Here is a 25,750-nt window from a genome sequence, read left to right as displayed (position 1 = left end):
AAAAGTATACAATGCAAAATAAAAACAAGAGGAGACAATATAGAAACATTACTGAACTATAAAAGAAGAAGCTTGAATTCCAAGACTACTTTTATCACTAACTAGTTATATAGTTAGGCAAATGTTTTAACAGCTTTGATCTGTTTTCTTCATCTATTAATTAAAAAGCTGATATAAAAGATCTTTTAAAAATTGTCAGCTTTTGACTTGTATTACCTAACTATTAGAACTACTATGTATGCTTATCAATTTTATTGTGCAATTACTATGAATTTTGATCATGGAAAGTAGTTGAAGATTTTACTTCAATATCTAAATCACTCCTTTTGTGCTCTAAAAAGTTTGTATTTTTCACAGAAAAGTGACAGTGCTGAACAAATGAATAACCTAATAGGAAACTAAAACACAGAAAGTCAAATTTGAAAAAAAAAGTCTCAGCTGCCTTTCACTGTTGCTTGTTATTTATTTGACATCAAATGTATTTATTAGAAATTAACCAATTAGTGTGTCTAAAATAAATAGTAAAACAGAACCAGAACTACTTAGTACTTTAGCATGTGATAAAAGACTGATAAAAGGGGATAATGATATGAAGAATGCACACAAAAATTCAGTTTTAGACAAGCCATTAATCTAATTTAGCTCTAGAGAGTCTTGACTTCTTTGTCTTGGGTTTCCATATGTTCAGCAATTTGATTTGTTACACTTGTGATTCATTTTTCAGATTCCAAAACCATCCAGCAGAACTACTTCTACACTATGCTAAACAAGATGTGGGGAAGTTTCATCTAACTAGAATTCCTCTAGAACATATTTCTGGTAAAAAAAAAAAAAAAAAAAAAAACCCGAAACAAAACAAAAAAACAAATGTGTTAGAAACAATAAGAACAATAAGCTTGGGTATTAAATACCTTAATTTGGAATAGTACGCTGCCTGACGATAAATATCATCAAGGAAAATCACTAAATCTGGTAAAACTAGAAAGTAATCTAAAGGGAGAGAAAGGACTTCTGGTAGACTCTGTTGAGAGAGAGAGACAGAGAGACAGAGAGAGAGAGAGAGAGAAAGTATTTTTAAAGTAACCATTTCCATTTGGTGAGTTACCAACCTGCAATGTAAGGTTATACCAGAAGTCACATTCTCATTTAATATCTGAAACAGAAAAACATTTTCTTTAAAATTACTTTAAGAGAAACTTCTCACAATAACCCATTTTCTCTTTTTTGTGAAGAATATAGCTATTTCCTTCAAGCTTTCTTATGCTAAAGAGAGGCAATGAATTGTCTTATCTGCCTATGGCTACATAGATCTCATCAAGAAATGTAGAGTGAATGTTTTCCCATTCTTTTTACTGAACCAAAACATTTAATTACTATGAATCAACAGATCTCTATTGGAGTGTCTCAATACTTGAGTGTCTAGCCATCATATGAGCAATCAGGTACTTTGTGTTACTAACAATCCAGGTTCCTAAAATGGGTAGTGACTTTCAAAGGTTTCTCTTCAAGCCTTGCTTCTCAAAGACTGGTCCAGCAGTACTGGCATTATGTGGGAACTTGTTAGAAATGCAGAAGCTCAGGACCCACCCCAGACCTATTGAATCAGAATTTGCATTTTAACAAGATCCTCAGGTGATTTGCATGCACAGTAAAATTTGAGAAGTATCAACTCATATTCATTTGCATTCTGTTATAGCTTGAGTAGAAAAAAAAAAAAGAGTAGAATTATAGGTGTTGACCAGGAATTAGAGCTGAGAATGCTCATAACAGTGTGCATTACTGTGTTTTCCATGAAGAACTGCTTATATACCCACTTTTAATCATCATAAAAGTGAACATGAATAATTATTGAATGTCTGTATAGTACACTTGTGACATGTAATTAGGATCACTATATACTCCACATTCCTGAAACAGTCCTAGTTTATATCTAATACCCTGGAATAATTATCAATAGTATCAATAGGACCCCAACATCTTTTAAATTAAAAATGTCCTCATCTGGACAATAAATTATATATGTTGGCCCTAATCATAAACTTCTGCAACTTCCCAAAAAGATTAATGATAAGAATACCTGGTATTCAGGCTTCACTAACCACATTCTGCTCCTATTAAACACTGGTGAACTGGACAGAGACATTCCACTACTAAAACAGCAAGGCAACCATTTTTCATTTCACACAAGAAGAGAAGTGGTGGCTGCAATCTTCTCATTTTATCTTTTTCTTTATTAATGTTTTCTTATACCACTAGTATGGAAGACAGCTTATTATTACTAGAATCTGGTATAGGGTCTGACTTAGAACAAACCCACAGTTTTATTTATGTTAAGCTTAATATATCAATATGTTTATAGTGTTGCAGGAAGAGAGCCATGACTTCCAACTATCAGAACTGTTTAAGGGCACCTGGGTGTCTCAGTCTCTTGATTTTGGCTCAAGTCATATCATGTTTGTGAGACCAAGCCCTTTGTGGGCTCTGTGCTGGGCATGGAGCCTGCTTGAGATTCTTTCTTTTCCTCTGCTACTCCCCTGCTCACAAGCGTATGTGCACGCTCTCTCGTTCTCTCTCTCTCAAAAAAAAAAAAAAAAGTGTTTGGAAAATAAACTTTAGTCTCCCATGAATGAAAACACCATTCAATAAAGCTCCCATCTTTATACACTAAATGGACAATAGGCACACCGTATGTATACTAAAAACCTAAAGAACAAGAAAAGTGGACATCATCATTCAGTGGCATAGGTGAGCCTGTGGAAACACATATGCAAGGAGAACTGTGCAAGGCATCTACTCTCTTCTAGGTAAACAGGTGAAGAGTAAGAAACTGCCATTCTCTGGCTGTGGTGCAGAGTATAATGAGATCAAAACACAGGGTTTGCTACAGGTTGGCTCTGAGGAAGTGAATTCTGCCCAAATGATCAGAGATGCCGTCAACTTTTCCCTTGACTTCAGGCCCAGGAGCTTTTATTTTATTTTGCTATTTTCACAATGTCGTATAAATATAATCATACCGTATGTAGATTCTTAACTGGCTGCTTTCACTTAGCATAATGCATTTAAGATTAACCCTTGTTGCACTGATCAGTAGTTTATCCCTTCTTTGTTATTGAGTAGAATTCCCTTATATAAATGAACCAAAATTTGTTTATTCATTTACCAGTTGAGAGACATTTGGGATGTTTCCAACTTTTGGAAATATGAATAAGGCCTATGGAAAAACTCACGTATAGGCTTTTGTGTAAACATGAGTTTTCACTTGGACAAATATCTAGGATGAGGACTGATGGACCATATGATGAACAGATGTTAAACTTTATAAGAAACTGCCAATCTGAAGTACCATTTTGCATTTCCACCAGCAATGTATAAGTTCCAGTGTTCTGCATCTTTGTTAGCATTTGGTATACTCAGGGTTTTTTTTTTTTATTTCACTCTAGTGGGAGTAAACCTCAATCTCTCCCTGTTTTAAGCTCCCATAAATGAAAATACTATATAATAAATTCCCATCTGTATGAATCATGGAGAGCAAACACACTTGGAGCTTTAATTTGCGTTGCCCGAATGAGAAATGATGTTGAACATCTTTTCTTGTGCTCATTTGCCGTTCATGTATCTTCTTTGGTGAAGTATCTAGTCAAATATCTTATCCATTTTTCACTCCTCCTCTCATACTCTCTCTCTCTAAAATAAATAAACATTTAAAAAATTTTAAAGAAATATTTTCCTAACCTCAACTGTCAAGTATTTCCTATTATATTTTCTTCCAGGAGATTTATCGTTTCATGACTTACAATTACTTCTATGATATATTTAGTGTTAGTTTTTGCATACAGTGTAAAGGTATAGATCAAGATGTAATTTTGTTTGGGGGGAGATTTTTTTTGTTTGTTTGTTTGTTTTGCCTTTTGCCCTTGGCTATCCAAAGATTTGAGTACCATTTGTTTAAAAGACTGAATTGCCTCTGCACCTTTTTCAAAAATCAATTGGTCATACACATATGGGTCTATTTCTAGGATCTCTATTTTTTTCCATTTTCTTTTTTGTCATTGTTGATATTGTTTATTTATTTACTTGGAGAGAGAGCATGCACTAGCAGGTGAAGGGCAGAGAGAGAAGGAGTGAGAATTCTAGGTAGCCTCTGGCTGTCAGCACAGAGTTGTACATGGGGTTCGACTCACCAACTGTGAGATCATGAACTGAACTGAAATCAAGAGTCGGATGCTTAACCCACTGATCCACTCAGGTACTGCCTCCCCATTTTCTTTATGTCTACCTCTTGCCAATATGATAGCTTTGATTCCTGTAGCTTTAGAGTCAATCCTAAAGTCAAGTAATGTTAATCCTCCAAGTCTCTTTTCAAAGTTCTGGATATTCTAGTTCCCTTGTCTTTCAATATACATTTTAGAGTCAGCTTGTTGATTCATATATATTTTTAAAAGTCAGCTAGGATTTTGATTGGGATGTACTGAATCTATAAATTAGTTTGAGGGCAACTGACGTCTTTACCATATTGAGTGTTCAATCTATAAACACAGGAAAGCTCTCCATTTATTTAGATCTTTGATTTCCTTCATCAGTGCTTTATATTTTCAGCATAAAAATATTCCACATTTTGCTAGATTTAGAAGTATTTCTTTTTGTGTGCCATTAAAATTAGTAATTTTTTAAAATTTGAATTGCAAGTGTCTATTTCTAGCACCTAACAATATGACTGATTTTTGTATACTAGTTTTAGTAACTCTTTATTATTTGGATATAGTGGATTATTTGGGACTACATAATCTGTTAATAAAAACAGTTCTGTTTTTTCCTTTTTAATCTGCAATCTTTTTACTTATTTTTCTTGCTTTGTTACATTGGTTATGGTTTCTAACATAATTTTGAATAGGAACAGTTAGAGTAGAAATCCTTACCTAGTTCTCAGTATTAAGGAAAAAGTATTTAACCATTATCATTAAATATTTTTAAAAATTTTTAGTATTTATTTATTTGTGGGGGGGAGGGGAGAGGCAGAGAGAGGGGGAGAGAGACCAAGCCTGACATGGGGCTCAATCTCATAAACTGTGAGATTGCGACCTGAGCTGAAATCAAGAGTTGGATGCTTAACCAAGTGAGCCACGGAGGCTCATCAACCATTCATCATTAAATATTATTTAATGATAAGGTTTTTGTAGATGCCCTTTACAAGAAGTTCCCTTTTGTTCTGATTCTGCTGAGATTGTTAAAAATCATAAATGAGGGGCACCTTGAGTAGCTCACTTGGTTAAGTGTCCGACTCTTGATTTCACCTCAGGTCATAATCTCAAGGTTTGTGAGTTTGAGCCCTGCATCGGGCTCTGTGCTGGCAGTGCAGAAACTGCTTGGGATTCTCTCTCTCTTCTCTCTCTGTTCCTTCCCCACTTGTGTGCACTCTATCTTTCTCTCTCTTTCAAAAATAAATGCACTTTAAAAAATCATAAATGAATGCTAAATTTCACCAAATGGATTTCTGCATCTATTAGACTTCTGATGTGATAAATTACATTGACTGATTTTCAAATGTTGGAACAGGTTTGCATTCCCAGGATAAAGTTGGTTATTATATATTATTCTTTTTATAAATTTCTGGATTCAATTTGCTAGTATTGTGCTGTTTTTGTCTATGTTCATGAAGGATATTGGTTGAAGCTTTCTTTTCTTGTAACATCTTTATCTAGTTTGAGGAGTAGGGTAATTTTGTCCTCATAAAATGAGTTGGAAAATGCATCCATCTTTGTTATATTCTAAAAAGGCTTATGTAGAATCCGTATTATTTCTTTTTAAATGTTTAGTAGAATTCACCACAAAACACATTAGAATTTAATGGTACTAACAAAGAATTGTGAAAAGTAAATGGGACAGTGTATGAAAATAGCCCCGGTGCTATAATAAACAGAACCCACATGATTACAAATATTTGCTATTATTATTAGTTTATTAATCCAACTTAATATAGGTAGTTAGAACACCTGCCCAGTGAAGATTATATGCTACAAGCATGCATGCAAACCAGCTGCATTGGCCATAACTGATAGGAGTAAAAGATCTGAAGGAAAAAAACTTTAGCTTTCTTTGCTGTAGTCATGATACACTCATTTAAGATACATAGTGAAGGGCAATAATATTTTAAAAGAATTTCAGCCTTATACTATCTGAAACAGCTTGCTTTATAACTGTCCTTTAAATTTCTATATGTCCCAGAAAAAACATGTTGCTATTTACTGAGTCATAAAATTGGGAATGAACTTAAAATTAGGCATGTGGGTAAATAATATAACAAAATGTCTCTCTGTGTCCACTTTGCATTTCAGTGACAACTAAAAGCACATGAGGACTAATTAAAAGGTAAATAATAAATCAAAGGTGCTATAATTTTAGAAATCCATTAAACAGCATACTGAATATTTTAGCAGTTCCAATTATGCATTATTACATACTGCATAGTTTTGTATACATCCCTATAAGGTTTTGCAGCCTGACACATTCTAACAGAATGGGGGTGGAGGAAGGCAGTGCAGCAGACCAAAAGCACTTGTGTAAATGTCTAATGGAATATTAATGAATCAAACCTATGAAAAACAACATCTAGGTCTTTCAAATGCTAAGGCTTCATTGGCTATGAACAGAGAGGACTAGAGCTTTGGCAATCCTAGGCTGGTGATCATCACAGAAGCACATTAATGAAAGAGACTGCTAAAGTCAGAGTCTTGTTTCCTGTTGGATTAATAATGAATATTTATTGAATGCCTCTCAGCCAGGCTACAAGGAACTGTCTACAAGTCAAACAAGTCTCTGTAATGCTCTTACAGAGCTCCACGGAATCCAGATTCCCTTGGTATATGGGGAAAACCTGAGTTTTCCACTATAAATCCACTATTTATAGTTCTGTGACCTTGAGCAGGTATCATTTCCTCTTCAGGAATGAACTTTTTAATTTCTGAAACACATCACTGCCTACTGATCCACCCCACAAACGTTTCTTGATTATGCTAGGCCTCGTGTCACCTCCTGAGTCCACCAGGGCAGACCTTCAAGAACACAGGCAAGGAAATGAACATTCACAAAACAGAGTAACAGGTGTTATCACTGTATACGTAGAAGGTGCACCAGCTGCTCATTGGAATGGTGTCTAAATTGGACCCGGGAAAATCAGGTAAGACCTCCTTAAGGAGACTACCGTTAGGTAAATTCTGAAGGATGAATGGGAGTTAGCTAGGTGACCTGTGAAGGGAAGGATGAAGGAGAGAGCATCTAAGCAGGAGAAAAGGCTCAGAGGAGCCAGAGGAGACTACCCTGCCATCAAGGAACTGAGGAAATTCACTGTGGCCCTAGTAAGCCATTGCTAATTGATCTTAAGTCAGTGCAGACCCATTGCTGATTTTTAACATGAAAACAGATGCAGTCTTTTTGTTTTACAAATCTATAATGTATTGACAAAACTGAAAGCCAACGGCTCTGTAATAAAGCTACTGCATTACTCCAAGCAAGAGAAGATGGTAGTCTGGACTCAGGTGTGACAAATACTAATAACACATTGCCAAGAAGCACAACTGGAATGTGCTAGGAACCTGGTACATGTTAGATGCCTTTTTTCTTCTTCTCTTGTAATCAGTCTCACTATTTTTGAAGGCATTGCCCAAAAGTCCCAGTAGCCATATAGGGAAAATCTCTTTCTGATGAATTATTTTACAATGAAAATATTCTTGGGGCACCTGAGTGGCTCAGTCAGTTAAGTGTTCGACTTCAGCTGAGGTTATGATCTCATGGTTCATGGGTTCAAGCCTCGCGTCAGGCTCTGTGCTGACAGCTCAGAGCCTAGAGCCTGCTTCAGACACTGTGTCTCCCTCTTCTCTCTGCCCTCCCTAGCTCGCTGGCTCTCGCTCTCGCTCTCCCTTAAAATAAATAAACATTAAAAATTTTTAAAAAAAGACAGTCTTCAGAGCAGATATTTTCATATGTCAACAGGGTAGAAATACATTCTATTTTACCTCTTTATTTTTGGTCACCAAGTGATGAGATTTCTGATAAATGTTGATTTAAATGCAATTTCTTTGCACCAAATTATGACAATTTCTTAGTTAATTATAATAAGTTTTCCCACTAATATTAGCAGCCTCTCTGGTCACTGAAGAACACATTAACTATTATAATGTCTTCATAGACTTTAAGCACCATTTTAAAATTATTTTGAGAAAATAGAGCACGAAAAAAATAAATGAAATTATTTTGATAATTTCATTTTTATTTGAGTATTGTAATCTAGAACGTAAGCTCCATGAGAACAAGGACTTTATCTGGTTTTTTTTAAGTGTATTTATATATTTTAAGAGAGAGCTCGAGTGCAAGTAGGGAAGAGTGGGTGAGTGAGGGGCAAAGAAAGAGGGACATAGAATCCCATGCAGGTGCTGTACTGACAGTGCAGACGTGGGATTCAATCCCAAAAACCATGAGATCATGACCTGAGCCGAAATTCAACCAACTGAGCCACCCAGGTGCCTCAAGGACTTAATCTGCCTTGTTCTTTGTTCTACCCCCAGCAGCTGGAGCAGTGCCCAGTACTTAATAGCAGCACAATAAATATGTGTGGGCTAAGCACTTCACAGAATGAATGAAGAATGAGGGGCCATCTATGTGAAGTAACTGAAATTGGTCACTCCTAACTGATATCTTTACCTCAAGGCTCTCCCTACCCTAAGCCACTGTACACTTGATTTCAAATTCATCTCAGGGAATGTGAACTTTTAATAAAGATAATTCTCTGCTCAAACTGAGCCCGAACTGCTGCACCCAACTTCAGGAATTCCCATCCACCCCAGCAGCTCAATCTCCCACCACTGCCAAATTCCAGTGCTCACACCTCTTCTCTCCCCATCCATAGAATAACTTGTTCTTCCCATCCGCCTCAAGGATGCTCCACCCCTACCTCAAATATCCTGCATTGCCCTGTCTGCTTGATAAAATCCTATCTGCCTTTCAGGGGTCACCTCAAAAGAGATGGCTTTTGAGGGTTTTCTTTATTCCTGAGGTCAGTGGTTCTCAGCTGGGGATGATCTTACACACTCTCTACTCCTACCCTGGGCACATTAGGCATTATTTGAGACACTTTTGGATGTGATGACTGGAGGGGTAAATACTACTGGCATCTCGTAGCAGTCAGGGATGCTGTTAACTACCCTACAATGCACAACACAGCCCCCTACATAGAATTATCTGGCCCAAATGTCAGTAGCACTGGGATTGAGGAGCTCTGCCTTAAGCAAATGAGCCACTGCCATCTTAAAACGACTGCAGGATTCTGAGCTGCTGATAATGAATGCCCACTCCTCGATGTATAGTATCTCTATATATAACTCATCTGAGCCCTCCCTCGTGGGTCTGTGTGCTTGAGATGACAGGCTGAATCCTACCCATCTCATTTTTCTTAATGAGCATTGCATATCCCTTGCACAAAGGAGATGATCCATTTGTTAACTGAAATTGAATTGAAATTTTGATTTCATATTTAAAAATATTTCAGTTATCAGTTTGAGTCCATTTTCTCCTGTTTCCCGTTAAGAAGAAAAGAAAAGGTAGGCATGATATTGTGCATTCAACCTTCACATACTTAAGACTGTTATTAAGTAACTTCTCTGTCTTCTCATCTCCAGATAAATTCTGGTTCCTTTTATGCTCTCATAGGAAAGAATGCTCAATAGCCATTGCTCTTTGGATTTACTGTAGTTTGGATGCTAGGTTTCATTATATACTGTGAAGCTGTATTTTTTTTTTTCCATTTAACATACCTGTGACTTTTGAGCTAATAAAGAAGTAAATGAACAGCCAACTTGAACTTCCGCTGAGTTAAAATGTGGCTTTACATGAGTCAGGACTAAATAATATGTGCCATGATTCATTTAAAATCCCTCCTTTTCTTATTATCCTAATAGTAAACAAAGTTAATAAACATTTGCAAATTCCATAGTTCAACATTTTAAACATGCTCTAAGCACTTACAAATAAAATATTTTGGCCATTTTGCTGACAGGACTATATATGTACAGGTTTTTGGCACATTTACAAAATTCAACTAAGAGCGAAATTCACATTGGACCATCAACTCTTTATTTCATCTCTTCTGAGATAAGAAATCTATTAGCCTAAGGAATATACAGACACAGACACACACTAGTTCTTAGAGTTAATTTTGGAATTTTGAATGAAAAATTCAACTTGGTAAAAAGAAAGAAAATCTGATACAACCTGAAAAGATCATCATAAATCCCTTCACCATTACTAGAAGGTAGGCTGAACCCGAGGGTTAAACCTACGTGGCCTTCAGGCTGAGGACACGTGCAGTGGCTAACCTGAGAAGTTGTTACACTGAGGAAGCTAGACATCCTGATTTCCAGTGCTGTCAATCAGAGAGAGTGAAAACCGTTATGGAGAGTTTTGTGTTGTCAGATGTCAGCCAGCCCAAAAATCAATGGTCAGTAATCCTTTGAGAGAAGGAGGAAACCCCTCCAAGCAAAAAAGTACAATGCAATCAGATGAACCTGAGAAGCACTTAACACTGTCATGATTTCCTGAGTGAAGATGTCACAACCCATCACTACCAGCAGAGGAAATGAAAACACACACACACACACACACACACACAGTATCCCCCCAAAACACACACATACCAGCAAAAAAAAGCACTATAATGGCTAGGAGGAGGTGCAGAAGTGATGTCAAAAGCATCTTTGGGAGCCCCAAGAATTCAGGGTCACACTTTATTATGCTTTAATTTTACGCAAAGATAATTCTTCGTAGGATTTTTAAAATTTTGCACTACCCAATTTTAAAATCATTTACTGTGTGGAAAACATTTCTAACCCAACAGTCAGACATAGCATGAACTCTTATTTAGGAGCTTTATTAAATGCAGTATGATGTTACACCAAATGCCTGATGTGGTAATCAACATAGCTACTGTGTAATAGGGCAATACTAAGAGTTTGCATAATGTCAAAAAGTTGGAGTAAATAAATTTGTTATCTATTGCAAAATGTCCCTTTAACTTTGGCTCAGGCCCTGTCAGTGTATAATTTAGACAGAGCTCAAATGCTTCCAAATTTTCCATGGCCAGCAGGTTTCACTGGTGTCACCCCTACAGAAGAATCATGTCATTCTCATGAGATTAAATAAAGCTGGAAGTAAAAGATGGCCTATATTCCTGTCTCACATTCAATTATATTAATCAATGGTCTTTCTCCTCAGACTGGCTGGGAAGTGGGTGTTAACCTTTATGGGTTTGGATTATTTATTTTATTCTCTGCCTTTGAATATAATCAAACCTTCTTGTGCACTCACATCTGTATCCCAAATGGCAGGCACAATCATTACATATTCAGGTTCACAGTAATGAATGTTTGGAGCTCTGCCCCAATAAGAATGTCCTCTGCATGCCATAGATAATGAATGTGATGCCCTTATCAATACTCAAATTTTGGATTAAAAGGCACACAAACCAGATGTATTATTCAGTCCTGGGTCAATCATTCAATGTCTTCTGATGCATTCCTTCTGAATTACCGTGATATCAGTTTCTGTTGATAGAAAAATATTCTTATCCTGGAACTACAGACCAAGACAGATCACCAAGCTTTCACTCCCTCTGTTGTCAGAGCCTCCTGTGGAAGCAGTTCAGAGGGCTCACACCTTCATACACAGAAGACTGGCAAGGGAATCCCATTGGAAACACTGTCCAGCAGTGACCTCAGAGAATAACAAGATTTGAAAAGCAGGGTTAGAAAGAAATCACTAGACCCCTAGCTGGGCATCTCCCCTAGTTTTTAGAGCAGGCATCTTTGAAAATGTCTGTTTCTTCTCTCTTCTAAGATTTTCCTGTTCTTGCCCATCATGAATTGGGATTAGAGAGCACGATAAAAACTCGTGTCTTCACAGCCCAAGTCTTCACACAGCTTGCATTTTGGGTGAGTCTTGGAAGGAGAATTATGATAAAGGCTTGCATATTTTCTATAGACACACCATTTCTGTAAGCAAGTCCAAGTCATACACTACGCCCTTCACAACTATTGCTGAAGAGAGGATAATGTAGTAATCTTCACAAAAGAGCATGCTCCATTCAGAAACAATGCCAAAGTGGAAGAGCCCTCTCTGTTACAACTTGCCTCTTCTGATCCAGAAAGAGAAATCAGCTGACTACACATGGCACTAAAATGTAGAAAATTTAGAGCAATCCAACAACACCTAGCAATAACATATATTTTCAATGCCTTATTAAATAATTTTCATAGATAAAATAACCCACTTGCACACATAAACTTAAAATAACAATGCAATGCCTTAACAGTGACATTAACAGGAGAAATAGAAGAAATAATAAAATAGGTTTTTAAATATGAAATGTTCCACTGTAACAACTCTAGAATACAGTATGAAGACATGAAATGCTTGCTTCTAAATGTATAATCATCAGGGCACCTGGATGCCTCAGTCTGTCAAGTGTCCAACTCTTAATCTTGACTTGGGTCATGATCTCACGATTCCTGAGTTTGTGCCCATCTCCAGCTCTGTGCTCACAGCATGGAGCCTGCCTGGGATTCTCTGTCTTCCTCTCTCTCTGGTCCTCCCCTGCTCATGCTCTCTCTCTCTCTCTTTCTCTCTCAAAATAAACAAACTTTAAAAAATGTATATAGGTGCCTGGGTGGCTCAGTTGGTTAAGCGTCCAATTTTGGCTCGGGTCACGATCCCACAGTTTGTGAGTTCAAGCCCCACGTCAGGTTCTGTGCTAACAGCTCAGAGCCTGGAGCCTGTTTTGGATTCTGTGTCTCCCTCTCTCGCTGTCCCTCCCACCCTCATGCTCTATCTCTCTCTCCTCCAAAAATAAATGAAAACATTTAAAAAAGTAATTAAAAAATATGTAATCACCATAAATGTAACAAACACCCATGGAGACGAATATAGGTGTGTTTAGTAACAACTTAAATATCACAACTAGTGTGTGTTACGACTGGTGACATGATTGTTGGAAATGATGAGCAACTCTCGGTAAGATTTTATTTTTTATGCAAAATTATTTATTTTTTTCAATGCTTATTTATTCTTGAGAGATGGGGGGACAGGGCACAAGGTAGGGGAGGGGCAGAGAGGGGGGAAACACAGAATCAGAAACAAACTCCAGTCTCTCAGCTGTCATCATAGAGCCTGACACGGAACTCGAACTCACTGACCATGAGATCATGACCTGAGCCGAAGTTGGATGCTTAACTGGCTGAGCCACCCAGGCACCCCAACTCTTGGTAAGATTTTAAATAAAACAAAGTGTAGTCTTCCCTTGATTTATAAGCAGTTTCACTCAAGGAAAATATGTTACATATAAAAATTATGCAAAAAAATACTTGTGTTTAGCAGAAGTTCAAGACTTAAGTTATTGGAACACAATTTTCACTTAAATAGATGTCTGGAGGGACACGAGAAAATTGTGCGGTATGTGAGGCAGTGCTTTGTCAAGTGGAACTGTCCTTTGTGTCATGTTTTTGGTCAGTGGAACATGGGTTGAAGTGACATGCACTGGTTCCGAGCCTAGGCTTAAGAGGCACCCCACGTTATTTTTCTTAATTTTTCTTGCAAAAAATATGAACTGGATAGCCAATTACTCCAAGTAGAATCAAAGACCTGAACCTAACTTGTACCTTGGAGAAAATCTAAAAATCTCAAAAGAAATTTAGCCTGCCAATCCACAGATGCACAAGCAAAAAGAAATTGCTTTAAGTTACTAACTTTTGGAGTAGTCAGTTAGGTACCATGATGTAGCAATAATCATCTGATGTATCAAATGAGATTTTCTTTTTTTTTTCTCCCCAGCATAAAAGAGGCAAATATAGTTAAAGGAGGAAGACAAAAATCAATAAAAAATTCATAATGTTGGGGTGCCTAGGTGGCTCATTTGGTTAAGTATCCAACTCTTGATTTTGGCTCAGGTCATGATTTCATGGTTTGTGGGATTGAGCCCTGAGTCAAGCTCTGTATTTCCTCTCAAAATAAATAAGCTTAATGAAATTTATAATGTTGGACAGGGAATAGATGGATATTAGGAAAAAGAAGGAATGGTAGAAGTTAAGCAGTACTAAACTTGATCTTAGCCAAAAATAAGCAGCACTATATAAATACATGATGTTGAATCACTCAGTATATGGGTTGCTGGGATATAAGAGAGCCCTCCAACAAACCATGTGTATTTCATGAGTTTGCTCCCCTACAATCACTTTCAAACTCCCCTACAATCACTTTCAAAGGATGGAATCTGCAAAGTCTGCCACTGTCTGACAGATCCATGTAAATGCAGGCAGAGATGGAATAAGAATTGAATGAAGTTCGTGGCTTTCACTAAATAAAACCCTTGTCATCAAATTTCAAATCATGGTTCATTCATCCATTCAGATTCTAAACACATTAAATTCTAATTAAATACACATTAAATAACTAGTAGGTCCACATCAAGCCCAGGGTATTTCATTTTTATCAACATCTTTGCTTTCAATGAAACTGGAATCTCCTATAAGCCTGGCTTCTATCATTTAGATATTTTAAAAATTACCTAAATGTATCTATCATTCTACCTAGTTACTAATATTCTGATATTTTCAGGGCTGTTATTTAATAGTAAATAAAAGAAATAATGAGTTTTAAAATTTGCAAATAACCACAGGCAGAGTCCATGCTCAAATGATGTAAGAGTGCATTTTAAATAATTTATATGCATTTGTAATAATCTACAAATAATGCCACACGACTCTCAAGTTTCTAGAATCTATACAAAAAATTAATAAGAGTATTCAAAGCAATGAAGAAAATACAATTAAACACAAGAATCACAGAGTTCACAAAATAAAAACAAACCAGTGATCAAAAAATAACTACACAATAAATCTGACAATCTGGAAAAAGTTAACAAATTTCTCTTTTCTTAAATGCATTTTACTAAAACTGACACAAGAAGAAATAGAAATCTGGAGACTTTATCTATGAAAAAGAAATTATTTTGTAATGAATCAGAGACTTAAAAGCATGGATAAAATTCTATACATATTCCTAAGAAACTTTAGCAAATCAGAAAAAGAAGGAAAGTTATCCAATCTGATATAAATAGAGGTCAACTGACAGAATTGCTGACAAGGGACTTACACTTATCACAAAGGGAGTTGCTTTGCAGCCCAGAAGAGGGGGGAACCAATTAGGGACTGTTTTCTCTGCCTCTGGCACCTTGTGGTCTGAGAGTTTGAGAATCTGGAGACAACCTGTCTGGGTGTTCCCAGGACACTGTTATTCGGGACATTCCCATGTCCATCAGCAGTGATTAGGCTCTGCCAACCAGTTTCCCAGACATTGGGCATGAAAAAAAGGACATCAGAGCAGAACAGGGAGAGCTGCATGTAAGCACCTCCAGAGGACTGAGATCAGGATAGTGGAAGAGGCTTATGACTGGAAGGGATGTGCAAGGGGCTTCTGGGGTGCTGGGAACCACCTCTATCATGATCTGGGTGTTGGTTAAAGAGATGTGTTCAGTTTGTAAAAATCAATTCAGCGATACACTTTTAATATGTACATTTTTGTCTCTTTATATTATACTTGAATTAAAAAGGCTTAATAATTATTTAAAATATGTCCAGCACCTGGAGTTATAAAGATCTCAACGACTTGGCCTTTTAAGGCTCAAGGGGCCCAGAATCTAGTAAAACACGTGTAGAGAGGCTACAATGACAAAGTGTGAGAAGCACTGGAGAGTGGAGGCTGCAAAGGGACTGGGAGAAATAAACAAAGAGAACTGAATTCTGCAGCGGAGGAATATGAAGTTTTAAGCTGATGCTTGAAGTGGAGTTAGGAGTCTTTTCCATGAGTGGGTATATGTTTGTTGGGGGGGGGTATGCGGAAGGCAAGTAAGTGGCAGGATGGAGGACATTCCAGACCAACGGAAGGGAAGATAAAAATTGTCCATCTCCAATCTCATCAAATATACAACCATCGTGGGATGGAAAATGTCCCTAAAAGCAAAACATTTGAGTAGCAATACTGGCTTTTGACAGCTATTAGTCTCACAAGATTTATTGAGATCACAGGTGGTGGATAGAGGAGAGGTCCTCAGCTTTCATACCTAAGTCTGCAATGAGCAGTTCTTCTCAGTGGCCAGTGTACTGATGTTTATAGGTGAGTTCCATTTTTTCTTTCAAAATGAAAACAGCTTTATTGAGCACCAAAATAATCTCTGTCCTCACAACTTCAATCAACTTCCTGTCTTATGAACTAAAAACAAAACAAAACAAAAAAACCTGGCAGTGTGTTTTAACCACTAAAACATTAATAACTGAACCTATTTAAGAAACATCATCATCATCACAGAGGCATCTTGAAATTAATTTTTACCAACTTTTCTAATGCCTTACTTACAAAGTAATATATAATTATTGCTAAAAACTCAAAAAATTCAAAAATATATAAAGTAAAATGTGTCAGGCCCTCTCCATTTTATTCCCAAAAGATAATAATTTAGTCTTTGTCCTTCCAGACTTTTTAATGTACCTAAATTTTTTAATAGATGTATATAACATATCCTGGTCAATAAAATGTTGTATTTTTCATTAATCATTTATCTTCAAAATATTTCCATGTTAGTATATACAGGTTCATTTCAATGGTTGTGTGTATTTCATTATTTAGATGAACTGTGACTGATCAGATCACTCTGATGGACATTTACATCGTTTCTGATTTTTCACTACCACAAATAAAATGCATAGAACATGCTGTGCAAAATTCTGACCATTTATCTTAATATTCTGAAACTTCTGAGCATGTCTGGAAGGGAGGGACTAAGCAATTCCCAGGAAAGAGCTCAGTCCGAAGCGAAGGCAATCTGAGACCCACTAGTATGGTCTTAGGACAATGGGCTGGAGTGGGAAAGGACAGTTGATTGTGAATACAGGATGCCGTGTCCTCTGCAGTGTTTCTTTCCAGCCCCATATCGTCACATGTTCTCTAAACTCTCCAGGGACATGAAAAGCACGTGGTAGCGTCAGCAGGTCCTATGATATTGGAGCCGAGCACTCTGGGCAGTGGGGAGTACGTTCTGCAACACTGTGATGATGCTACAGCAGAGAAATAGGGACAAGGACCACAGGAATGATCCCTGATGCCTCAAAGAAATAGGGAAGAGTCTTTACAGCAGATGGGAGTCCACAGTTGGGAAATGACTGTGGCTGCTAGTGTGAGTCTGTATTTCTGCCTCCACACTGATGTGGCCAAGGGGACACCCCAGTGATGGATTTAACTGGATACTTCAAAACTAATAATCTTTCTATATAAGTTACCTTTTGGGTTCAATGCAGCTCATAATGTGTTTAATGTGCATTAACTGGAGCATGCTGTCACATGTTGAAAACAATAATAGTGTGAAGGCAAACATGGGAGGAGCCCAGCGGAATTATTAGGATGTTACTTCTTAGATACAAACATACATAAGCACGGGAATTACTTAAAAAAAAAAAGAAGAAGAAATGGCATGCTTAAAGCTACTAAAAAGTAATATTTAAATGAGTATATTTTAAAATAAGCTAGTCAGAGCTTGAAATGACAAAGTGGGTGACCTTCTCTACCCACTGCCAAAATGCATGGCTGTTCCCTGATGCAAGGCTCCCGGGCTGCGTGACTCAGCTGGGTAATTTAAAACAAAGAACATACACCTCCGATATTTCTCTTAGAAAAACTTTAGCTCCCTGCCCCTCCACCTCCAATGATCACTATTTTGTGGATCTGCAGATTTAAAACCCTGAATATAGATGGAGACAGAGTCTAAAGCACATTGTTCCTGGTGTTCCCACGAAGGCAGACCTAGAACTTGAAGCTGCAGTCTCTCAGCGACTGCAGGAGCAGTGACAGGCAGGAAAGGTCAATGGAAATGACCCAAGAAGAGGAGAACTAAAGCTAATTCTTTACAGGCTCCTGATGCTCACTCAAAGGTTTATTTTATTTTATTTTATTTATTTATTTATTTATTTGTTTTTTTTTGCACAAAGAAAACTTTTATTTGCAACAAATAAAGAGATCACAGGGAATGGCTTCCAAAGCCGTGATTCCCTGGTCGTTTTTTTTGTTTTGTTTTGTTTTTTAAGTTTTATTTATTTTGAGAGAGACAAAGACAGTGCGAGTGGGTAAGGGGCAGAGAGAGGGAGAGAGAGAAGCCCAAGCAGGCTCCATGCTGCCATCAAAGGTTTATTTTAGACACACTGGGTGGTTGTGAAGGTGAAGACAGTCATGCCACACTGGAAAAGACCTTGATCTTGGTTCAGCCAATTATAAACCATGTAACTGGGGAAAATCACAAGTACTCTGAGGCCAAGGACCATTGTAAAGACTATAATGCTCCACATGCATGTGCTAAATACAAATATGCATAGGTTACCAGTATTAGCTACATAACTGACCTCATGTTCAAAAAGTTTCAAGAGGTGATGGCAGAGCATAAATCAAACACAGGGCCTTTCTGAACATGAGGCACCATGTGCCCAGGTAGGACGAAGACCCATGAAGCCAGCCCTCGGGTGTTACCATTCCACACATGGGTTCTTTTTGAAACAGGACCTTTGCAACTGCACAGTAGAACCTCCAGAGTACCTTGAACTTGGTAAATATTCAGGAAACACTTAATGACTTACAGAATTGCATTATAATAAACAGGATGTGGGATCTCATGCATTAAGAAGGAATGCTTTCAGTTTACAAAACAAACACTGACTGAAGAGATAAAGTTTCTAGGGGTACAGTGCCTGCAAAGTAACATGCTAGGAATGTTTTCCCTGTTTAACCTTTACACACAATCCTACAAAATAGATATAAAAATCATCTTTTCACAGCTTAAGAAATCAAGGCTCTAAAAAGGTTAAGAAACTTGTCCACAGTTACAGCAGTTTTCTTAAACAGTTTATTAAGTCATCTGATAATATTTCTTGAGCTCTTACTAAGCTCCAGACAGTGCTTTAGACACTAGGGATAAACAACAAGACAAAACAACAACCTATCCCTGACCTTGTCCTTGGCCTCCTGGAGTTTATAGTTCGGTCAGGAGAGACAGGCATTAATGAAACAACTTCACTTTAAAAAGAGTAAAATTAATGGGCTTTCTAAACAGAGTTGCCAGATTCAGCAAGTAAAAATACTGGATGCCCAGAGAAATTTAACTTTATATAAACAACAAATAACATTTTAATATAAGTATGTCCCGAGCAATATTTGATTAAGAAATATTTTGTTTTTCTGAATTCAAATTCACTGAGTAGCCTGTTTTTCTCCAACAACCTTATTTATAAAGAAAAGAGCACCATAAGAGGTGCCTAGGTGGCTCAGTCAGTTCAGTGACCAACTTCGGCTCAGGTCATGATCTCACAGTTCGTGGGTTAGAACCCTAGGTCGGGCTCTGTGCTGACAGCTCAGAACCTGGAGGCCTGCTTCGGATTCCATGTCTCCCTCTCTCTCTGCCTCTCTCTTGCTTGCGCGCTCTCTCTCTCTCTCTAAAAAATAAATAAACTTAAAAAAAATTTTTTTAAAGAAAAGAAAAGAGCACTGTGAGAGAAGAGAGAATTTTCACCTCCCGAGAGAGGGTTGGGAGGCTGCCCCAGAAAGGGAAGATAACGGAGGTCTGAAGAGCGTAAAGAGTTAATATGGTGAAGGTAGGGTAGAGCAGGCAGTAGGGAGGCTGATGTCTGCAGGTTGCTAAGATGGGAGAGGTCTGGAAGGTAAGCAAAATGAGGTGACAGGCTTAAGCAAGTGCCAGACCATCCAGAGCCTTGAAGGCCATGCTAAGTTGTCAGCCTTTCTGCCACCAGACTAGCCTCTCATATATGCTCCTCCTTCTGCCTATGCTCTTTCTTCTGGGATACCATCTGCATAACTGTCTCCACAGAGTCCTTCCCAACTACCCATCCCACTCACTCCACCTCTGACCCCTACCACAGAAGCTAGTCATCTTTAAGTCTGTCCTGCTAGCTAGAAGGCAAATTCCCTGAGAGTTTCAAGTAGAGACTCAATAAGTACTGAAGAGAACAACACAGCTTACGGAGCTCACGTGCTCTGGGTCCCTGCCACACTGTCATGTACTCATTCAAGTACTCCGGCAAGTGTAGACCTTTAGTGATGACATATAACTCATTTTTCAGAGTTTGATAAACAGCATATTCTGGATCCACCCACAGAACCACTCACTTCAGAGTGCCTAGGATGAAGCCTGTACTTCTCCACTTGAATAAACATGTCAGGGAAGTATGATACACAGGGCGACTAAGAACCATCGGTCTATTTGGCTAATTCATAGGATTTCTAAAGAGCAGCAAACAACAAGAAAAAGCACTTGGTCTGATTAGTCATAAATCCCACTGTGCTCCTGAATTGTAAGAGGGCACAGTGCCATAAGAAGACTAAAGCTCAGTAGTATGGTTCTTAGTCGCCAGTCTTAATCATTTGTAGTACATACTGTCCACAGGAAATGATGCAGCAGGCATGGTATGTACTGGGTGCTCAACAGAAAGTATTTAAAATTTGTCAAGTTAGGGGCACATAGCCAGCTCAGTGGGTGGAACATGCGACTCTGTCTCAGGGTTGTGAGTTCGAGCACCACTCTGGCTGTGGAGATGAGTTAAAAATAGAATCTTTAAACAAAATAAATTTGTCATGTTAAATTCATCTGGATATCTGCTCTACTGAGATTAGTGAACTGAGATTACGACTGTTCAAATCTGGCCTTTGAAAAACGTTTTAGTCCCTAACCCTAATGGCATAACCCAAAATCTAACAGATCAATTATTCAACAAAAACAAAGCCCATAGCTCCATGTAAAACTGGAACATATGTTAATAAAAAACACTTTTTATATTCTACTTATAAGCAAAGTTGAAATTTAAAATATAACTCATCAACGAATAAAGAAGATATGGTCTATATACACAATGGGATATTACTCAGCCATAAAAAAAGAATGAAATCTCACCATTTGCAACAACATGGATGTCCCTAACTGGTATAATGCTAAGTGAAATAAGGCAGAGAAAGACATACTATATGATTTCACTCAAATGTGGAATTTAAGAAACACAACAAATGAACAAGAGACAAAAAGCAGACTGGTGGTTAATACAGAGAACTGGTGGTTACCAGAGGAGAGGTGGGTGGAAGGATGAGTGAAAGAGGTGAAGGGGATTAAGGGTATACTTATCCTCCGGTGCCTGGATGGCTTAGTCAATTAAGTGCCCGACTCCTGGTTTTGGCTCAGGACATCATAACACGGTTCATGAGTTCGAGCCCCACGTCAGGCTCTGTGCTGATGGTGTGGATCCTGCTTGGGATTCTTTCTCTCTCCCTCTCTCTCTGCCTCTCCTTTGCTCACTCACTCTCTCTTGCTCGCTCTCAAAATAAATAAATAAACTTTTTAAAATGTTTAAGAAGTATACTTATGATGATCACTGAGTAATGTAGAAAAAATTGTATGAATCACTGTACCATACACCTGAAACTAATATAACATTGTATGTTAATTACTTATACTGGAATCGAGCTTATTTTAAATAAAAGTCATCATATATTTCTGTATTTCACAGAGGGAAAGATTAGACCCAGAAAGTACCACCCCATCCAATCCACTGCTCTCCTTTTATTTCATTTTCTTCAGCTCTTCCCAGCGGGGGAAGACATGGTGGTACGCAACTAGCACCCGTGTCCTCGATTACAAGGGGTGTTTGTGATAAAAGCAAATGGTGCCGTTACACCCCATTAAGACATATTCCCAGCAAGGATTAAAATAATAATATGCCCTCCCCCACTTTGTTATTTCAGCTGCATCAAATAAAGAAGCTCCAAATCCAATTCACTGCAACATTTACACTGGCTCAATAGGGCTGGAATTGAAAAAGACAAATCAAAACCAAAAACAATTTAGCAATGTTGTACCAAAACTGCACACAGACAGGGAGGCTGCCTCTCTTAGGTTTACTGACAGACTTAATCTAAATGACGAGTTTGTGTTTAAATGGGTAATGATAATACATGCTGTAGACCCTGGGTCAGACAAAACCCACAGCAAAAGGAACCAAGAAGTCCTGGTGAATCATAGCTTTCCCTTGATACAGGGCACAGAATAAAAAGGGCATTTTGACCTTAACCATTCATAGATACCTACCACTATGTATGAGTCACATGAGTAACAGCATTGTGAAGAGCTAGGAAGGCATTTTGAAAAATCAGAAGTTTTTATTCTTGAAATATATCATCAACAAGTTTACATTAGAGTAAGACTTAATCTCCCTAATTATGGGAAGTGGATTTTCTGGGACTTGTGGTCACATGATATATTGCACATTGTGATACCCTTTGTGATAATCTTAAGGGTGGAAACTGCTTCCTGTTGTGTGAGGCACCTTCCACACTTAAGGAATATGACTGGGTTAACAGTGAGTAGAATTTTTACCTACTAGCTCTTAGGCTAGACTGCTGCTCAGACCAAAGATGCTACTTTTACTGTCACTGGGTCATGAAAAATAAATTCACTTTCTCTATTACATTACCAAAGACACTCAGATGTAATCCAGAGCTTTTTTTTTTTTTTTTCCTCCCCTTCTCCAGACAGCAGCTAATGGCATCTGATTTTATAGAAGACTGTTAGGAAAAGTCTATTGTCTGCGTTTGCGGACACTGAAGGCTAAATTTCATTAAAGGAACAGCACTGGTGAATGTCTTCAGAATTTTTAAAAAGATAAAATTAAAGGGACTGTGTTTCATAATATTTTCCATTCATAGAGAATTTGCAGGCCCAAGGCTCTCTAAGACCTTCATCTTTCGTCCTCAAAACAACTTTGTAAGAAGACCTAGTCTGAGCTATTTTTCACACTTCCCAAATGTGCAGGGTGAACCCAAGAGGGTAAGTCACCTGTCTCAGGTGACAGAATACTCGGGAAAGGGGGGACTAGGATATCTGCTTCTGGCCTCTTTGATGACTGCTTCTCCGTTTTCCTCCTTCCTTCCCTCCACCTCCCTGCTTTGAATCCTTTTGACATGTATGTTGCAGATTTGGACTCACCCTGCAAAGCCAATAGAAAAACCTTTGCCATGAGGTCTCCAGAAAGTGGGGTCTTTTTAAAAATAGTAATAAAATGAAATATGGATTGGGCTTCTTATTTTATACCGGGATTATGCTTTCCGAGTACTGTTTCTAACACACATTTTGATGTCATAGAAGAGGAATGCGGCACGTCGTTTCGTAGGCCATTCTCAAGCCCCACTTAGAGGCCTGGTCTCCTGACAAAACTGCGGAGGAATGGGGAAGGAACGGGTGCGCCCTACCGAATCTCATGAACCTCAACGTCGAAGCTTTCGCAGGAAACCCTGCCGCGAGCACGAGGCCTTTCGGAGCCTGCCGGAACGTGCCACAGAAAAACAAGTGAACGACAAAGAGATTAGTGCCAAATTCTTTTCCAGGATTCAGGCTAAGAATTAAATTGAAACAACTTTCTCGCGCTGTCAGTCAACTCAGTATTTAGGAACGGGGTCTAGCAAGAGGGGAGGCCCTCGGGACATCCCTGTTGCGGCGCCTCAAAAGACGCCCCATCTTTTCGATCCCCCCGGGGAGAGCCTGGCGGCTGCGGAGCCTTCCCGGCACTGCGGCGCACTGCGGAGCTGAGGGCCAGCCCGCACACCCGGCGCTGCCGGGCTTTCCTGGCCGCCCCCGCCGCAGTGCCCCCCGCCTTCCCCGCCGCCCCGCCCGGGGCGGGCGCTGGCACCGCCGGGTGCGCCGCTGGGCATCCATCACCGGAGAGCCTTTGACGCACACACGCGCGCTCCCAGGCCGAGCCTCGGCCGCCTGCCCTCCAGCCCCCACCCCCTCCCCCCCTCGTGGGTCTGTATTTGCATCACTCGCACACGTAGTGGGTGACGTGAGCGCACCCACCCCCACCCCCCGCTCCAGCCATCCAGGCGGCCCCTCCCGCCCGTGTGACTCAGCCCCTCCCCCTCCACCCCCGCGCGTCCGGCGCCTGAGGTCCCCTCGCGCCCCCAGAAAGGCCCTGGGTTGTGCATCTGCTGCGGGGTGCCAGCTGCCCTACAAGTTCATCACCATATTCCGCAGTCTTCGTGGGTCCAGCCCCGAGGGGTCCCCGCGACAAGCCGGAGAAAAGTCTTCCCAGTTCTAGAACCCAGGCGGAGGGGAAAGCGTCTGCTAATTGAAGAGTCAAATGGGCCGGGTGATTGCCGCCACAGCCCTCACCACCACCTGCAATGACCCCGGGAGCTTGTTTACGGGTGATAACCCCTCTCCCGCAACAAGCCTGAAGCCAGTAGGTCTATTTGGCTGCACCTGGAGCACAGTAGGCGCTCAGCAGGTTTTTGCTGAATGAAGGCGTAGCGTCTGTAGTGAAGTGTGGCACTTACAAACAGCCCCAGCCCCGAGGGATTCCCTGTTCGCCATCCCTCTCCGGTTCTCGCGCACAGGGCTTCGGGGACTTCCGTGGAACAGCTGTTTAAAGACCGGGCGTTTCTTCCAGGCTGCCCCAGCGCCCGCTGCGGCTCTCTCCGCCCCCCCTCCACCCGCGCGTCTGCAGAGGGATCCCCGCCGAAAAGTTGAGCCCCAAAACTGGGGTCGGGGTACAGGATGGCCATCCCGCTGGGGGCTCAGACCTGCTTGTTTTGATTCAGACTCCCCCTCGCCGTCCAACCACGTTAAGCCAACTACCGGGGAGGTCCCCACGGAAGGCGGGCGCGGCTCTCGAATCCCCGCGGCCGCTCACCCGCCTACCCGGGGATCCGGACTAAAGTGCGGCCGCCTTCCCTGACCTATCCTGGGCAGCCGGGGGTCACTCCATCTGCTTTACCGCGAATTCCCCGATCCCGCTCCAGCAGAGGCGACCGGCGGGGCAGCACCAGGCACCTGCAACCTCTTCCTCTGGGGCACACGCGGCGAAGTTGCGCTTCTACGAGGCAGCAAAAAGTTCCCCACGCTGCAGCGCTCGGCTCCCGGTCGGGAAGGGAAATGGGGCGGCGGCGGGAATCCCCGCCACCACTGCCGGGGTCCCTCACTCACCGCTCCAGACGCCTGGGACCCCCCGCCCTAGGTGGTGTCAGCGCCGCAGCTGCCGCCGCGCGGGCGTCTCTTGCGCTCTCTCTGGGGCCGCCTCCGTCTGCCACTCTCGCCTGCAGCGCGCGGAGTGGTGACTCCACTGAGCGTGTCAGCGACGAAAGGAGGGGCGGGAAAGTGGCTCCGGGCTTGCACGCTGCGGTCCTCCTCCCCCTGCTCCGCCTGCGCCTCCTCCCCGCGGTGCTGCAGTGCCGGGCGGCGGCTCGGCGAGAGTACGAGCGGTGCGCAGGGAGGGAGTCACCGCGCGCGGGGGAGGCTGGAGCGGCGCACGACTCCGTGCGGGGCGGGCTGCCTGGCTCGGGGGAGTCCGGGTGCTGAAGCTTTGCTGCAGCGTGGGCTTGCGGGGAGGGAGGGACCACCCCCAAGTGGCAAGTACCTTGGGAGGAGTCAGGGCTCCGAGTTTGCAGCGGGGGATAAGAAAGGGGCGCCAGTCCTTAATTGGTCACTGAGTGTGACTCTGCGTGGTGCACTGGGGGCGGCGCCCCTAGCCTGGTCCCGCGAGACCACAAGGAATTCTGAGTGCTGGACCTAGCTGGTGCCACGGGAGACAGGGTCTGCCCCATTTGTCCGGGGCTGGGACTG

General features: G+C 40.6%; 1 protein-coding gene across 1 annotated transcript in view; it reads right to left on the bottom strand.

The window, feature by feature from the left end:
- The window catches only part of SV2C (synaptic vesicle glycoprotein 2C), a 207,755-nt gene extending 182,568 nt beyond the window's left edge, over positions 1–25,187 (bottom strand). Inside the window, exon 1 of the mRNA XM_039245561.1 lies at positions 25,115–25,187. The gene's annotated coding sequence lies outside the window, so the exon portion shown is untranslated. The remainder of the gene's footprint in view (positions 1–25,114) is intronic.
- Between the last annotated feature and the right edge of the window lie 563 nt (positions 25,188–25,750).

This window comes from Hyaena hyaena, unplaced genomic scaffold, assembly GCF_003009895.1.
Source record: "Hyaena hyaena isolate Hyena2069 unplaced genomic scaffold, ASM300989v1 scaffold_260, whole genome shotgun sequence".
In the NCBI taxonomy this organism is placed as follows: domain Eukaryota; kingdom Metazoa; phylum Chordata; class Mammalia; order Carnivora; family Hyaenidae; genus Hyaena; species Hyaena hyaena.
This window is presented reverse-complemented; position numbering and strand designations above follow the sequence as displayed.